The sequence below is a fragment of the Capricornis sumatraensis genome, chromosome 17, assembly GCF_032405125.1.
Source record: "Capricornis sumatraensis isolate serow.1 chromosome 17, serow.2, whole genome shotgun sequence".
Classification (NCBI taxonomy): domain Eukaryota; kingdom Metazoa; phylum Chordata; class Mammalia; order Artiodactyla; family Bovidae; genus Capricornis; species Capricornis sumatraensis.
Window position 1 is genome coordinate 79,522,757 of NC_091085.1, and position 17,635 is coordinate 79,540,391.

A 17,635-nucleotide genomic window follows, 5' to 3' on the forward strand; every position below is an offset into this window, starting at 1 on the left:
GAGCTAGATTGGGAGAGCCCTGGGGATCAGCCAGCAGCTCACTCTGACCTCAGGCTGTTTGCCTGTGAGGCTGGGCTGGTCAGACTCAGGCCCTTCCCCGTGGGAGACCCTGCTGTAACGTTCCAGGACGCCTCCATTGTTCTCTGCCTCTCCCCATTCTTTTCTTAGAGCTTCCTGTCCTCCTTTAGGGACAAAGTGGATTTTGGGGGAGGAGGGGAGCTTTCACTTCCTGCTGCTTCTTCTTGAGGGTCTTCTGTTTGGAGGGCCTTCCTGCTAGGAATGGTTAAGGGCTTTGCTACTCCCCATTAGCAGCCAGGGAGTCCTCAGGGCAGACGTCTGGAGGGGGCAGCCTGGGGAGTTGCCTGTGGGTCCCCTGCCACCTGCTGACTCTCGCACGAGCTGGGCGGCCCCCTGAGCCGCCCCCTAGCCAGCCCGGGTCAGCGGCCCTGCCTCGTCCACACCCAGGTGTGGTCAGCCCCCGCTTCCTGTCTGAAGAAGTCCGTCAATACCCCTCGTCTGCTGGTGGTCTGGCACCCCCGCTGAGTGCGGAACACCCGCAGAGGAGGGGCACGCACCGTTCACAGGCTGTGCCCAGCTGGACGCACGTGGCCTGGGCCCAGCAGGCTGCTCTGTGTTTCTGGGGGTGCATCTGGGCACTAGCAACAGGCTCTGCTGGGAGGGGCCGGGAAAGACGGGGCCGGGAAAGATGGGCCCGGACCCCGACTCAGGCCCCCATGGCCTCCTGAGCCCACACCCCACTGGAGAAGATGGCACCCCCGGGGTGAGGTGGGGGCACCGTCCCGTCAGGAGCCAGCAGGTGCTGGGGAATGTTCAACGTGGGGGAGAGGAGCTCCTCGTGGAGACAGGGGCCCCTGTACCGACAGCAAAGACACCCCGGGAACTGTTGGCAGCGGCCTTGCATCTCACCTGGGCCACCAGGCTGGTCTTCAGGAGGGGGTGCCTGGGATACCCAATGGCACCAGAGCCTCCCCCAGCCGCCTGGAACCTGCTCCTGGACGCAGCCTGTGCCTCTCTGTGCCCTGCCTGGGAAGCTTGCTGGTGCCTCTGAACCCAGCCCCGAAGACCCCACACCCTGAAACCTGCTCGCCCCGTCTCTGTGGTCCTTGCAGTGCGGCCCTGAGCTTGGGCGTGGCCCAGGGGGCAGGGGGCTCTCAGAGAGAACCCCAGCTATGATGGCATTTCCACAAACAGGCCACGGGGTCGCAGAGTTGGACATGGCTGAGCACGTGTGTGCACACACGCACATGCCCACGGCAGAGCGCCCTGCAGATCTCACTAGCGTGTGGATGCCCCCACACACCCGGATCGAGTCCAGGCCCCAGGGGGCTCACTAGGGGCTCGGGGTGAGTCCCTGTGGCCAAGTTCCGTGCCGCAGCGGGAAGCTGGGCTGGCTCGAGCGTCACGGGGAGCCGCGGCCCTTGTTACCAGGCAGCGCGCCTCCCTGGACGCCAGTTGCCATGGCGGCTGCTCCCTGCCCAAGGTGCTGTGATGCTCGGGGGCCTCGGGGAGCCTGGCGCTGTGAACAGAGCTGGGCCGCGAGGGAGAGGCCTAGAGGCCGCACACCTTCTGCCCGGCCTGGCCTCTCTGTGGCCCCGATGTCCAGGGCCCCAGGCTTGCTTCCCAAGTGGGTCAACAGGCCTGGGGCACGTGGGGCTTGGGGCCCCTGGGCCAGCCACAGCCTTCAGGGGCAACCCCCTCTTCGCACCCAGGGCAGGCCCTTGACACAGACCCGCCCCCTCATCAGACCCTTGGGCCTGCAGGCTTCCTGGGGCAGCCCCAGGCTGGGAATCCCCCATCTCTGGCCCTTCAGGCCACTCCCAGGGCCTGGGGGTCCGAGTCTGTGACGGACACCGCTGGCCCAACGCTGGGCCTCGTGGGCTCCAAGGCTGGTCTGGTGCCCTCCTGGGGCGCAAGGGAGTGGCCAGACCCGCAGGAAGACGGGTCCACAAGGAGTGGCTGAGTGAGGGGGTGGCCTGTGGACTGACCGGCCCAAACCAGGGCCAGCGCGCTGCAGGGGAGTGGACACCGGCCACTGCCTGCTGGGGGGCCCTGCCCCGCCCCGCCCCGGCCTGAGGGAGGGAGCAGGCCGGGCCGGGCCCTGGGAGTGGGGCGCAGCTGAAGGGCGAGCAGGTGCCCGTGGGGTCCTGCGGCTGGTCCGTCTCAGAGGCCGTGGCTGGGGGTTGGGCGTGCCTGCCCACCCCGGGTGACCGAGTGTCTCCCCGGGCGTGCAGTGGGCTGCCCACTCCTCTTCCCTCCCTTGGAGCCCTCTGGACAGTCACTGCACATTTTTTATTTTAGAATCAGAGAGAGAATGCAAGTGTCAAGGGAAACTCTCGCCGCAGGGCACTGTCAGCAGGGTGCTGAGGGCTGCAGGCTGGGGGCAGCCATGCTGAGGCCCCACCCAGGAGGGTGGGCAGAACCTGCCCAGAGATCCCCGAGCTGCCATGGTCCCTGACAGCTGGGCTCACCCGTGTCCATGGTGAGCTAGCCCACAGCGAACCCGGAAAGCCAGCCCAGCCAGCCGAAGCTGGGGTCACCTACCGAAACCCTTCCTGGGGCCAGATTCCAGGACGCATGGGCGCCATGCTCTCCACCCCTGCCCCTGGGGAGTGGACGTGGAGGGGTGAGTGAGGCCCGGAGTCAGGTGGGGGGCGGAGACCGCGTGGCCAAGGCTCGTTGGCTCTGGAGGCCGGTCCATCCTCTCTAGGCCGGCCAGGTGCAGGTCCCGGAATCCACCACCAGATGGCCGCACAGGCCGACAGAAGGGCTGCAGGCTCGGGGACCCTGAGGCCCGGCAGGCGACCCCTGCTCGCGTCTGCCAGTGCAGGGGACAAAGCCCTCCGCAGCTGGACCTGCGTTCCCGTGGGGGTCTGACCGCGTCCTGCCAGCACCTCCCCGGGGTTCGCCCTGGGGCTCACCCCCCTCCTTCAGCCCCTCGCCTGCTCCCTGCCCGGGGTGCGGGTGCCTGGGGTGGGGCTCCCCGCCCCACTCCGCGGGGTGTGGACCCTCTGGTGGCCCCAGGCTGGCCCCGGGCTGCATGTTTGTCAGTGGGCACTCAGCTGGCGGGGGGCCCAGTTCCAGCCTGTGAGGCCCAGGCACGGGGATGCGAGAGCCTGTCTCGGGGCAGGGCAGGCCGGTGTCCAGGACTTCCCGGGGGTCAGGGTGGGCAGGAGATAGTCGCCTGCAGTGTCTCCAAGGCGCCTGGGAAGCTGGCCAGGCGGCCAGGAGCCCCTGAGGCGGCAGTGGGGTGTGTGTGGGGGGTGCTCTGCGCTGAGTGCCCACCACCCTGGGCCTGGGGTGGGGGCCGGCCGGGCCGCGGGCAGAGCCACCGCTTTTGGGTGACCTTGCGGTGCTGCCACAGAAACAAGCCTGGAACCACCTGTAGCCCACACGCGGGCTCATCCTTCTCAGAGCCTCATCCTTCTCAGAGCCGGTCAGGCAGACACATCCGGTGTTGGCGTGTGTGCTGGACACGGAGCCTGGGGCTGCTCAGGGCAGGCTCTCTGGATGTGGGACCAGGCCCCAAGGCCTGCACCTCTCAGCCCTGGGGGCCCAGCCCTTGCTCCGTGGAGCCAGGCTGTGTCCTGGTGAGGCGGGGTTTTGAGGCGCAGCACCGACCGCTGGTGGGGGTGATGTGGGCCGTCGTGGCTCTGGGGCGGGCCTCACAAGTCAGAGAAGTGGGCAGGCTGGGGATGGCTAAGGCTCCGTGCTGATTTGGGGGTGTCTCCCTCCCCAGGGAGCAGGGACCAACACTCAGCCAGCCAGCCAGCCAGCCACCCACCCACCCAGTCACCCACCTAGCAGCCACGCAGCCACAAGAGGCCCTTACCTTACCCACCAAACCCACCAGCCTACCAGCTCATGACCATTCCAGCACTGGTCACCTCTCCAGCCTCCCTGCTGACACCAACCTGAGATGCCCCAGGACCCTTGGGTGCCCAACCTGGCCTGCTGGGCAGTTGGCTCCTGGGGCCAGGTGGTCAGCAGGAGGGGGCAGGTAGGGAGCCCCCATTCCCCCTGGCCAGGCCGGCTCTCTGCGGCCCTCCCTGACCCACCCTGACCCTGCTCCCTCCAACCACCGATGGCTTTCCAGCAGGGGAGGCCCCCGCCACCCCCAACCGGGAGATAGCACGGGGCCCGCATCAGTGACAGGGGGCAGGCTCACCCCTGGCAGAGGCTCCGTGGGGCCCCTGCTGTGTACAGGGAGCCATTCATTTACCCCAGGAACTGGGCACAAGTTATAAAAATGGTAATTTCTTGGAGATTCAATTACATGTTTTCATTGTTACCCTTGGTAATCAAGGAAACGACTTTTAAAGAGAGTCTGGGATGATGGAAGTCTGGGGGGGCGGGCGGGGTGGAGCTGCACCCACGGTGGGCCCATGTGGGGCCCTGCCAGCCTGGTGGCTGCTGGGGGAACCCGGAGCAGCTGAGGATGCCCCCGGGCAGCTGTATCTGGCTCCCAGGGCCCCTGTGGAAACCGAAGGGGCTCCTTGTGGGGCTTGGGCCTGATTCTCCCCGAGTGACGTCTTGGCTTTAAATAACATCCCCAGGATTAACGGCGCTGGCAGCCCACGGCTCCAGGTGATTGGAAAAGGGTTTTATGGCCCCTCGGGTGAAATTGAACCTGCTCTGGACTTGTGTTTCCAAGATGAGATTTTCCTCCCTGGCGAAGGCGTCACGTTTCACTTAATTACCATGAGCAGGGGCTCTCTGCTGCTCATCAGCCATGCTGCCCGGGGTCTTGGCACTCCCTGGTGCTGGTTTTGGGGAGGTGACCTCACCAGCCAGGGGTGGGAGGGGTGGAGGGAGGCCCCAGGTCAGAGGCGGGGGGCCTGGCCCCCTCCCGCCAGGCCCGTGAGGTGAGGTGGCCCCACCGGCCCACAGGGCCCCTGACAGCAGGGGCTGGTGCCCAGTGGACTTCTCCCAGAGTGATCACCTTCCTCTCACTTGCGGTAAACACTAGGCTGTACGTCCCTTTCCAATAGTTGAACTTATTTATTTTTAACTAAGATTAAATGTTCTCTGTCAGCTCAGGATAGCCCACTGCCCTGTCAGGGCTTGTCAAGGCTCTCTCTCCTGCTGCCTCCGAGGGCAGCGCTCAGGCAGGCACCCGGCCAGCGGCTGGGGCAAGGACAGCGGCAAAACCTCATTTGTCTGGGAAACTTGTGTCCCGGAGGGTCCGTTTCCATGATCACTGCTGACACCATGGGCGTGACCGTCATTGCCACCACCTTCACCACCTCATCCCCCATTGTACCCTCCTCCATCACCTCCATCACCTCCACCATCACCTCCACCATCACCTACATCACCTCCACCACCACCATCACCAGCTTCACCACCATCACCATCACCTCCATCACCTCCACCATCACCATCACCTCCACCATCACCTCCACCATCACCATCACCTCCATCACCTCCACCATCACCAGCTCCACCAACACCACCACCATCACCTCCACCATCACCATCACCTCCACCACCATCACCTCCACCATCACCTCCACCATCACCTACATCACCTTCACCACCACCATCACCAGCTTCACCACCATCACCATCACCTCCATCACCTCCACCATCACCAGCTCCACCAACACCACCACCATCACCTCCACCACCATCACCACCATCATCACCTCCACCATCACCACCACCACCTCCACCACCATCACCTCCATCACCTCCATCACCTCCACCATCACCACCATCACCTCCACCATCACTGTCACCTCCATCACCTCCACCACCATCACCTCCACCACCACCTCCACCATCACCACCATCACCTCCACCACCATCACCTCCACCATCACCTACATCACCTTCACCACCACCATCACCAGCTTCACCACCATCACCTCCACCATCACCACCATCACCTCCACCATCACCTCCACCATCACCTCCACCACCATCACCTCCACCATCACCTCCACCATCACCTACATCACCTTCACCACCACCATCACCAGCTTCACCACCATCACCATCACCTCCATCACCTCCACCATCACCAGCTCCACCAACACCACCACCATCACCTCCACCATCACCATCACCTCCACCACCATCACCACCATCATCACCTCCACCATCACCACCACCACCTCCACCACCATCACCTCCATCACCTCCATCACCTCCACCATCACCACCATCACCTCCACCATCACTGTCACCTCCATCACCTCCACCACCATCACCTCCACCACCACCTCCACCATCACCACCATCACCTCCACCACCATCACCTCCACCATCACCTACATCACCTTCACCACCACCATCACCAGCTTCACCACCATCACCATCACCTCCATCACCTCCACCATCACCAGCTCCACCAACACCACCACCATCACCTCCACCATCACCATCACCTCCACCACCATCACCTCCACCATCACCACCATCACCTCCACCATCACCTCCACCATCACCTCCACCACCATCACCTCCACCATCACCTCCACCATCACCTACATCACCTTCACCACCACCATCACCAGCTTCACCACCATCACCATCACCTCCATCACCTCCACCATCACCAGCTCCACCAACACCACCACCATCACCTCCACCACCATCACCACCATCATCACCTCCACCATCACCACCACCACCTCCACCACCATCACCTCCATCACCTCCATCACCTCCACCATCACTGTCACCTCCATCACCTCCACCACCATCACCTCCACCACCACCTCCACCATCACCACCATCACCTCCACCACCATCACCTCCACCATCACCTACATCACCTTCACCACCACCATCACCAGCTTCACCACCATCACCTCCACCATCACCACCATCACCTCCACCATCACCTCCACCATCACCTCCACCACCATCACCTCCACCATCACCTCCACCATCACCTACATCACCTTCACCACCACCATCACCAGCTTCACCACCATCACCATCACCTCCATCACCTCCACCATCACCAGCTCCACCAACACCACCACCATCACCTCCACCATCACCATCACCTCCACCACCATCACCACCATCATCACCTCCACCATCACCACCACCACCTCCACCACCATCACCTCCATCACCTCCATCACCTCCACCATCACCACCATCACCTCCACCATCACTGTCACCTCCATCACCTCCACCACCATCACCTCCACCACCACCTCCACCATCACCACCATCACCTCCACCACCATCACCTCCACCATCACCTACATCACCTTCACCACCACCATCACCAGCTTCACCACCATCACCATCACCTCCATCACCTCCACCATCACCAGCTCCACCAACACCACCACCATCACCTCCACCATCACCACCATCACCATCACCATCACCACCACCATCACCTCCACCACCATCACCTCCACCACCATCACCTCCACCATCACCTCCATCACCTTCACCACCACCATCACCAGCTTCACCACCATCACCATCACCTCCATCACCTCCACCATCACCACCATCACCTCCACCATCACCTCCACCATCACCATCACCTCCATCACCTCCACCATCACCAGCTCCACCAACACCACCACCATCACCTCCACCATCACCACCATCACCACCATCATCACCACCACCATCACCTCCACCACCATCACCTCCACCACCTCCACCACCATCACCTCCACCACCATCACCTCCACCATCACCTCCACCATCACCTACATCACCTTCACCACCACCATCACCAGCTTCACCACCATCACCATCACCTCCATCACCTCCACCATCACCACCATCACCTCCACCATCACCTCCACCATCACCATCACCTCCATCACCTCCACCATCACCAGCTCCACCAACACCACCACCATCACCTCCACCATCACCATCACCTCCACCACCATCACCTCCATCATCACCTCCACCATCACCTACATCACCTTCACCACCACCATCACCAGCTTCACCACCACCACCATCACCTCCATCATCACCTCCACCATCACCACCACCACCTCCACCACCATCACCTCCACCACCATCACCTCCACCATCACCACCATCACCTCCACCATCACTGTCACCTCCACCACCACCATCACCACCATCACTTCCATCACCTCCACCATCACCTCCACCATCACCACCATCACCTCCACCACCATCACCACCATCACCATCACCATCACCACCACCATCACCTCCACCACCATCACCTCCACCACCTCCACCACCATCACCTCCACCACCATCACCTCCACCATCACCTCCACCATCACCTACATCACCTTCAACACCACCATCACCAGCTTCACCACCATCACCATCACCTCCATCACCTCCACCATCACCACCATCACCTCCACCATCACTGTCACCTCCACCATCACCTCCACCATCACTGTCACCTCCACCACCTCCACCACCACCATCACCTCCACCTCCACCATCACCAGCTTCACCACCGTCACCATCACCTCCATCACCTCCACCATCACCATCACTGTCACCATCACCATCACCATCACCACCATCACCTTCACCATCACCACCTCCACCATCACGGCTCCTCCTGGTCTGCTGGTCACAGGGCTGAAGTTGACCTGGGGAGAGCCGGGCCCTCGCGCAGCCACTATGCAGTCGACCTTGGTGACCGGCCTCCGAGATGTCGGCAGGTGCGGTGGGTGTGGAGCCTGGGAGGGGGCCCCACTCCCGGCTCAGGTTTCTGGGGCGCTGAGTGGACCTGGGGAGGGTTGGGCCATGCCCAGGGCCCAGAGCACCCATGTGGTGGGGGCCCTCCCTGCCTCACCCAGGTGGCGGAGGCAGGGAACATATTGAGGGGTATTAAACCTCGCTTGTGTTTGGGAAACACTATTAACAAATAAAGATCTTAAATCTTTGTGACACTCTTGGTGGCCAGAAGCTTAATATAGGAGCAGATAATAATTACCTAGTGATGAACAGCTGCACTTAATAGTTTCCGAAGTGATTGTGGTAAATAACAAGTTAAACAAAAGCCCATCAGAATTGCCTGCACACTGCAGGAACCTCGGTGCTGGTGGGGGGTGGCAAGTCATCCTGGAACGACACACGGGTGTGGTTCCCTGGACCCTCTGCTGCCCACTTCCTGGCCTGCGCCCCAGGTATGTGTGTTACCCACATACATAGGGTGAGGATCCCATGCTTGCCTGCAGAAAGTTGGGGGGCGTGTCTTGCCCAGTCACTAGGCCAGGTGACTGGAGCCTGTCTCCCTCCCTTTGGGGCTTTTGGAGGGGCTGTCGGGTCTGTTCAGTGAGCCCAGGAATCTCTGCCCAGTACCTGTGGGTGTCCCGGGTCTCAGGGCCGGTAGACAGGGGCGCTCTCTGCCCCTGTGGGAGCGGCCTCTGGGCCTCTTCCCACTCTGGGCCCTGTGAGCACCCCTCTGCCGTTAGGCTGATGCTCAGTCTCCTGGATCAGACCACCGATTCTCACTAAAGTGTGAGTGGTTGCTCAGCGCTGCCGTAACACAACAGGCCTGCAGTCTCCGGAAGCCTTCACCTGAGGGTGAGGAGGAGGGCAGCTCCAGGCGACAGAGCCCTGGCACTGGTCGCCTGCGTCTCTGGACCCTGCCAGCCCTGGAGAGCCAGGAAGCCCACAGCCCTGGGGGGCCTGCTGCCCTTCACACTGGCGGTGTTTCCCGACCTTGGTTTCTGGCCCCACCTGGTGAGACTCCCAGCTGATGCTGCTGTGTGGCCCCGTCACCCTGGCCTCAAGGCAGGCTCACCTGAGCCACTCCCCTCCTCCGAGCGCTCAGAGGCACCCAGTCCCCCATCCAGAGCCAGTGGTTCCCACTTAGCCAGCCCCAAGGCAGTGGTGGGAGAGGGAGGCCCCTGGCCCTGCTCTGGGCGGGCGGATGGCCACTCAGGCCTTCTCCTAAGGCTCTGCTGAGAGTTCACAGTTCTCAAAGCACAAGCTAAGAGCAGGTGGAGAGACAGAGAGAAGACTGCAGCCCACAGGCAGCGCTGGGCGGGGACCCATGTTGCTCAGCACAGACAGTTGGCCACAGGCGGGGTGAGCAGGTGCGCCATGGCCTGGCCACCCCCCCACCCCCCACCCCCGGCCCTGACGCCGGTCTCCCGCCGTGGGGGGCTCCACCTCCCTCCACCAATCTAGGGAGGATTTAGTTTAATTAAAGTGGTTGGTTTACATTCAATTGATGTAAGATACAGTCTTGAGAAAACCCTCATCAGGAATTAAGTCAATCATGCTTGCTGCAGGCTCTGAAGGCTCTCGGTCTATCCAACCTGTTGGTCTATCAGCCTTGTCCCAAGGGCTCCCTGGACAGGCAAACTGAGGCCCTGAGAGGGTTGGGGCTGCCCAAGGCCCGAAGGCAGGAGCTTGGCCCCTGGCCGCTGCCCCACCCATGTCCTGTCCACAGCCCAAGCTCTCAGGTCCAGACTCTCCTGACCTCTGGCCCAGGGTCACTGCTCTGAACGACCCCTGGCCAGCGCCCCACCGTTAGCCTGTCGTGGTTCTGTCCGGAGGTGTCGGCAACTCTGAGACTCGTTTGGCTCCCTGGCTGGGGGTCAGTCTTGCGGGGGGATTGCTCCCAGGCTGGGGTCAGGGTCTGGGGTGGGGAGTTGTGGCCCACGGCCAGCTGCACAGTCTCAGCAGGTAGGACCTGTGTCAGCCAGTCGGTGGCACTGGGGTCCCCAGGGCCCTGAAGTGGACAGTCCTGGGGCTCTGCCCCGGGGCTCAGACACCTGTGGGGTCCTCGGTGCCCAGGGACCCCCCCCCACCTTGCAGCCTGGCAGATCCTCCCCGAGAGCTTCCCTGTTCATGCTTACGGACTCAGGGTGAGAGAGCTGATTCACTGGTCTCTCTAACGAGGCCTCCTCATTCATAATTCATTCCTGCTAATGACCTTCCCGCCTCTGAGGCATTGAAACTGTCAGTGGGCTGGTGGGTGGTGGGAGGCACCTGGAGTCCCCGGGGTTGGGGGGCGCTGCCCTGAGGGGCTGGTGTGGAGCCCTGTGCAGGGTCCCCGGCTCCTGGCCTTGATGTGAGACGCTTTGGAGGGTGGGCGGGACCCGGCAGGGGACCCAGGTGAGGCGTCTGTGTCCTGCGGTCAGCAGCTGTGGGCGTGGTCTGCGGCCGGGCTGGCCCACCCTGAGGACCGTGGCAAACCCAGAAGAGGAGGTCTCGGGAGAAGGAGGCTTGGAGCTCATTTTCAGGGCGATCCCACAAGGTTATGCGGAGAAGTAATGGCATCCGTTCTTGCAGGGTGGGCCTGGGACACGGAGCAGGGGCGTTATCACCTTCTTTCACAGTCGAGGACTTGCGCTGGAAGGGGAGGCCCCAGCACCGGCCACGACCCACCTCCAGGCTCTTTCCCAGGCTCATTCTGCAGACCAGGGCAGAGGACACGGCAGGCCCCGGGGAGGCCAGGGCCCACGGATGCCCCCCCCCCCCCAACCCCGGGCAGGCTCCTGCCGTCCCCTCTGCAACCATGGGCAGGCACCCTCTGTCAGGCACAGTCACAAAGCTTCTAAGACTTAATTGCAATTAATCTCCGATTACTCAAATGCCATCGACTCGGGGCACGACCGATGGGGAAAATACGGCCATCATTATGGGAAACGTCGATACGGAGGCGTTCACCGTTCGTCTCCGCGCAGAGCCGGCTGGGGCCCTCCTGTGCTCCGGCCCGGGGCCACCCATTGCCAGGTAGGAAGCCCTGTCCAGCTCTCCTGGGATGGGTGGCCCTGCCGCTCCCTGGCTGGCATCCCCGTGGTGCTCACAGAAGCGGGGCTGGCTAGCAGGCTGGACAGCTTCTGAGACGAGTGCCTCCTGGGGTGGCTCCCCGGGGGCGGCGGCAGCCATGGGGACCCCTGGCTGCGTCATCTCACAGGGAGTCCACGGCCCCAACCTGGTCAGCCCCGTGGCCTTGACGGGAACCCTCTCACTCAAGCAGGTTTGGGGGCCTGGAGCTCATTGGACGGCCGCTGGCCAGTGACCTGCTGGGACACTCGGGCCTCTGGGCCCTTTGGGTCAAACCGCCAGGTTCAGCCTCCCCAGGGGAGTGAGGATGGAGATCAGGGCACTTCCACAGATCCACGACGTCCAGGAGGGAGCAGGTGGCCCTGTGCTGGGTGGGAGAAGCCGTCAGCGACCCCTGGGCCTGTTCAAGGGCAGCCCACGGTGGAGAGGGACCCTAGGAGACTGCCAGGTTCCGGGGAGGAAACCACCTGATCTGGTTTCTGTTTGTTCTTAGAGAAAAAAGTATCAGCCCTCACTTCTCCTGTCTTTAAAGTAAAAAGTCGAGTAACGCACTTCTCATACATGCAGCAAACACTTTACCGTGCTGAGACTGTCGACTAGGGCAGGGGTGAGGGGGCGGGAGGTGAGGGGCTGGGCAGAGCGGGAGGGGGCCTTGGCTGCCTGGGTCCCATCTCTGTCTGCAGTCCTGGGCCCCCATCCCCATGCCTGTACCCTTGTGCCCACTGGCAGTGGGAGGCGGAAGTGCTGAGCATGGTCTGTGCCCAGGGCGGGGGTCAGGCTCCTCCAGGGTGGGCCCCAGGGCTGCGGGGCCTGGCGTGCGGGACGCAAGGACCTGCTGGCCTTCAGCGCGCAGCGCAGGCTGGCTGGCGGCCAAGGGTGGAGGACGCAGGGCTGAGGGGTCGGGGGCTCATGCTCTCTGTGCTGAGCCTGCCACCCTGCGCGCTGCCTGCAGCCTTCACGGCTGGTCCAGCCCGTGTTGTGCTGACTCTGTTACTTTAATTAATGCCCAGCTTCCTGATGCCTAATTGAACTGGAATTGTTCCACGTCTGTGTCCTGTTAGATACAAGTTAATGCGATCGTCGCAGTGGCTGTGAAATGAGGCTGGCGTGTCCCTGGGGACAGGCCCGGACCACACCAGAAGGCGGGATGAATGGTGGGTGGCCGCGCCCAGGGACGGCACCCAATCTGGGCCCAGGAAGTGGCCCTTCACAGGCCCACGTGCTGGAGGGCCCAGCACAAGGGAGCCTGGCACCCTTGGGCCCTGGAGGGCACCTGCCAGCTTCCCCCCTCCTGAGGGGAGTTGTTTTCTCCCTGCTGACACTGTCTGTTCTGATTGCCTGAGAAGTTCGTGCCCCTGTAAGAAAGAAGAACAGGAAATGCAAAAAAATTAGAAGAGCAAAATCACAGAAGCAGGTGCCCCTCCGCTGTCTTGGACTCCCGCAGCCATCACTGGGACAAGGTCCTGGAAGTGGGGGTCCCGGGGGCAGGCAGTAGGCACGGAGGCCAATGGTGGGGAGCGCTGAACCCTAGGACCCAGCTTTTCCAAGCAGGACCCCGGGCAGGGATGGCAGGGCTGGGAGCCAGCTCGAGGCATTCCTGCCCTGATGGTCCACTGACCACGGCAGTCCTCACGGGCATTCTGCCAGGGGCCAAGGGGGCCTTGCCTGGTGGGCCTGTCACCCCTAAGTCTTGGTTCCATTCCAGGAGGAATTGGGTGGCAGAGGAGTGAACCAGTGGGAAGGCCACCTCGTGGGCACAGGCTGCCTTGGGGCTGGGCTCCCACAACAGCCAGGTGGGGGCCGGGCAGCCCTGGGCAGAGGGCAGAGGTCGGGGTGGGGGCAGGGTGGGCCCCACTGTGGGGCCAGAGCTGGTGTCCAGCCAGTGGCCATCGCTGCCCACCCTCCGCCCAGACACCAGGGCTCTGAGCTGCCCTGGGACGGTCCCAGCCCTGAGCCCGAGGCCGGAGGAGTCACCCCCTTCCCTGCGGGAGGGAGCCCAACCCCCTGGCAGGCACAGGAAGAATGGGAGGTAGCCAGCTTGGACCCCAGATGTGGGCTTTGGGGGCCTGGCTGCAAGGAGGGGCAGGGCCAGCCCGGGGCTAAAACATAGCCCTAGAGCCTGTGGTCTCTGGGCCTGTCTGTCCCTGTGGCAGGTACCTGGGTGCCTGTCTTTCCCCTGCTCTCCCGTCAAGCATGAGGGGAGGTGACCGGTCCACGGGCTGAGAGATGGTGCCCAGGGGCCTGGCTTTCTGAGAGAGACCCAGCTGGGCTGGCCGGAGGGTCCGAGTGGTGGGGCCCGGGTCTGACTCGGCTCACTTTCTAACCCGAATCCAGATCTGATCCAGGGCCGCTGGCACACAGGATGGTGACTGGGGCCCCTCTCACCAGTGAGCTCCTACGGACACCGCCAAACCCAGCCCACAGGCCCCCAGGACCCCCGAGTGGGCCTTCCTCTGCGACAGCATCGGCACTTTGTGGCTTTGTGTTCAGGAGAAGGCTCGTGCAATGTTCACTTGAGCCGGTCTGTCTGCCTGGGAGGCCATGAGCTGCTCAGGGCGCGTGCCAGGTACACAAGGGGCACATGGACCATGATGCAGGGCCTGCTGGTGAAGGTCCAGGGGGCGGTGCTCAGCAAAGCCCTGGAAGGGGTGGGGCCGGCAGGGCACCCAGCTCCCACCCCCACCTCACGCTGTGCGACAGCAGCCACGAGCGAACAGGCTGGCACACTCCCCCCTGCGTGCTTCACAGCCTCGCCTGCCGCGAACACTGCCTTCTGCTGGAGGGGCAGGTGCAGAGTGAGCTGGCCTTTGATGCTCAATGGTCCCGTTCCCTGTGGGGGCCCGGGAACTGCCCCTTGTACCCCAAGACCCCTGACGCCGCCTCAGCCCTCTCCCCACCCTGGGCCCCCCTACCCGGGCCCTGGGGCGCTCTGAGCGCTCCACCCCGACTCCCGTCCCCTCCCCAGCTGCTATCCAGGCAAACTCAGTGGTCGCTGCAGCCAGGGCTGAGGGACCCTGGCCCTGGGTGAGGGGCTGCATGCCTGCCAGGACCCGGTCCCCAGGCTCAGGCGCCCTGGGGCTCAGCTCCCCTTCCCGGAAAGAGAGAACGAGTAACTGGGTTGCAGAGAAAACTCTGGCCCAGTGATGTGGGTACCTGGGACAGCGCCGGGGCGGGGCGGGCGCGGGCTGGGCGCGGGAGGCTCATGAGTTGCAGCCTCACGTCCCTTCCTCACGGTGCTGGCAGAAGATGTTCTCTGATTAGTCCGCTGAATTATGAATTAGGTTCCGGGTCCCTGTGCAGCTGTTCCCGGCTTGTCGTCCCCACCACTTTATTTCCCCATCTGCTTATAAAACCAGGAGCTCCGTCCTGCAATAAACACTTCAAACGCTTTTTTTAGGGGCTAATTAATCGTGTTGCATTTCTCCGACACAGCAGCAGGCCGGACCTGCCCCGAATTCCCAATGCAGGCAGCTCCCTGGGGCCTGGGGCGGGGCCGGGGGTGGGCGGCGCTGGAGTGTTGCGGGCCCAAGGCTCGCCACCCCCCACAGGCAGCCGCCGCCCCTGTTCTGGATGAGTTCTTCCCCTGCCCCTCCCTGGGCCACTGGGCACTCCTCCCCTCAGCTCACTGTGACACATCCAAGGTCAAGTTCATGCTCCTCCACACCCCCCTGTCCCTGCCACTGGCAACACTGACTCTGTGCCCCGCAACCCCTCAGCACCCAAACCCTTTCTCAGGAAAGACCCAGCCCACACCTCCCGCCCTCGTCCAAGCGGTCCCCATGCCTTGAGCACCCCAGCCCTCATCCACCCAGGCTTCTCCCGCCCCTGAGATCCCGCTCCCGTGTCCCCGCCCCCCCCACCTTTAGCGGTGCCTCCTCCGCTCTGCACCCTGAGGCCCAGCAGAGAGCGTGGAGGAGGTTTAAAACAATGACATTAATAAGAAAACAAAATCACAATTACTGAGTTACAAAACAGGGAGCTCCAGGGCAATTAAGAGACAGCAGCCATTCGGGCTTCCCTGGCGGCTCACAGTCAAGAATCTGCCTGCGATGGAGGTGATCCAGCTTCGATCCCTGGGTCGGGAAGATCCCCTGGAGAAGGAAATGGCTACCCACTCCAGTATTGGTGGGGAAACTCCATGGACAGAGGAGCCTGGTGGGCTACAGGCCATGGGCTGCTAAGAATCAGACACGGCTGAGCGACGAACGCTGGGGCTAGCCGTTTGACTGTTCCCGGTGCAAGGTCCGGGCTTTTGGTCCAGTGGAGTCCACCTGGGCTCTGTTTTGCCCCAGTAAGAGGTTTGCGTGTTAAGCCCGTGGCCAGGCGCCTGGGTCCCCATGCAACCTCTGTGGGGCCCTGGAGGTGTCTGTCTGCAGGCCAGTAGGCCTCCCATGGGCCCTGCGGTCTTCATCTTCAGACCATGTTGGGGGTGGAGGCTCAGCTGTGTCCCCCAGGAGAAGGTCTTGTCATTCAACGCATAAGCTGTGGAGCTTGGCCTCCAGGTTTGGGGCTCATGGGTGCCCCCCCCCCCCACCGGTCAGCTCAAGTCACACTTCGGGCACTGGGTGGGCTTTGCTCCTCATCCTATCAGCCCAGGGTCTGGGTGCCCTGAAGGGTGGCGGATGCTCTGGCCGGGGGGTGGGAGGGGGGCAGGGTGACTGAGGTCGCCTGGAAGGGGCGGGCACGCGGAAACATGGGGAGCGTGGCCTCAGGGGCGACACCGGGACATATGAGCCCTTGCAGATGCGGGCCGCACACTCCCCCGTCTCGCTGCAGGTCCTCCGAGCGACCCTGACCCCACGCTGGTGGGGGCTGGTTTGGGGGGTGAAGCGTGGGAGGGTGGGGCAGGTGGGGGACAGAGAGGGGGCAGGCAGACCCCGCACCTTCTGGGAGACACCCCCAGGGCACCTGGGGTCCTGCTGCGGCCGGCGAGGACCCCCAGAGGGGAGAGAGCCCCGTGTCGGCTGGGCTGGGCTCCACTCTGGACCCTCTGACAGGCTGTTCGTCGTGACGCCACCGTTTAACTCCGGCGTCGCCCCCTGCCAGCCAGGCCCCCGGGGCTGAGATCTATGCGGCTGGGCTATGTCCTCGGGCTCGGGCTGCACGAAGAGGTCTCCCATCAATCAGCCCCGCCGACTGGCGGGTGCAGCGTGCTCCAGGGGGGCAGGCGCACAGTCCCCCAGGAGGCAGCAGGGGCAGCAGGCCTGGAGGAGCCCGCACTCTGCACGGGGACTTCGCGCACGTGGGGGTGTCCTGGGCGCTGCTCACCCCACCCCCAGGAAGGGAGGTGTCCAAAAGGCGGGAGGGTCCGCCCGCTGAGGGCCCGCCTCCTGGACGGAGCCCCTGGAGCGGGCGGGGCCCCAGCTCAGCTTCACGCGCGCGGCCTGGGGAGTCTCTGGGCCTCGGCGTCCCTCCCTGAGCTCCGGTGTGTTGAGGTGCCCAGGGTGGGGCCGTGAGACCGGCTGTGCAGATGCCCCGGCCAGTTAGACCTGGAGGGGGCGGCAAGGAGTCAAGGCGAGGGGCGGGGCGAGGGGAGACTGGGGGCGGGCGATGGGAGGAGTGAGGGGAGGGGCGAGGGAGAATGAGGGGGCGGGGACATGGGCGGGGCGATGGAATGAGGGGAGGGGCGAGGGAGGACCATGAGGCGAGGGGTGGAGTAGAGGCGGGGTGAGGGGAGGGCTGCGGGGCGGGGGCGAGGGCAGGGCTTCCCAGAGGCTCAGCGTAAAGAACCTTCCCAGACGACCTCCGCGCGGCCTGTGCCCCGGAGAGGCCGGGCTCAGCCGGCCTGTTCCCGCAGGCCCCTCTTCCGAGCGGTGGGCCATGAGCCTTGGTCCCCTAGGCTGCTCCCCACTGCTGCGCTGCCCCAGCCCTTTCTCTCTGC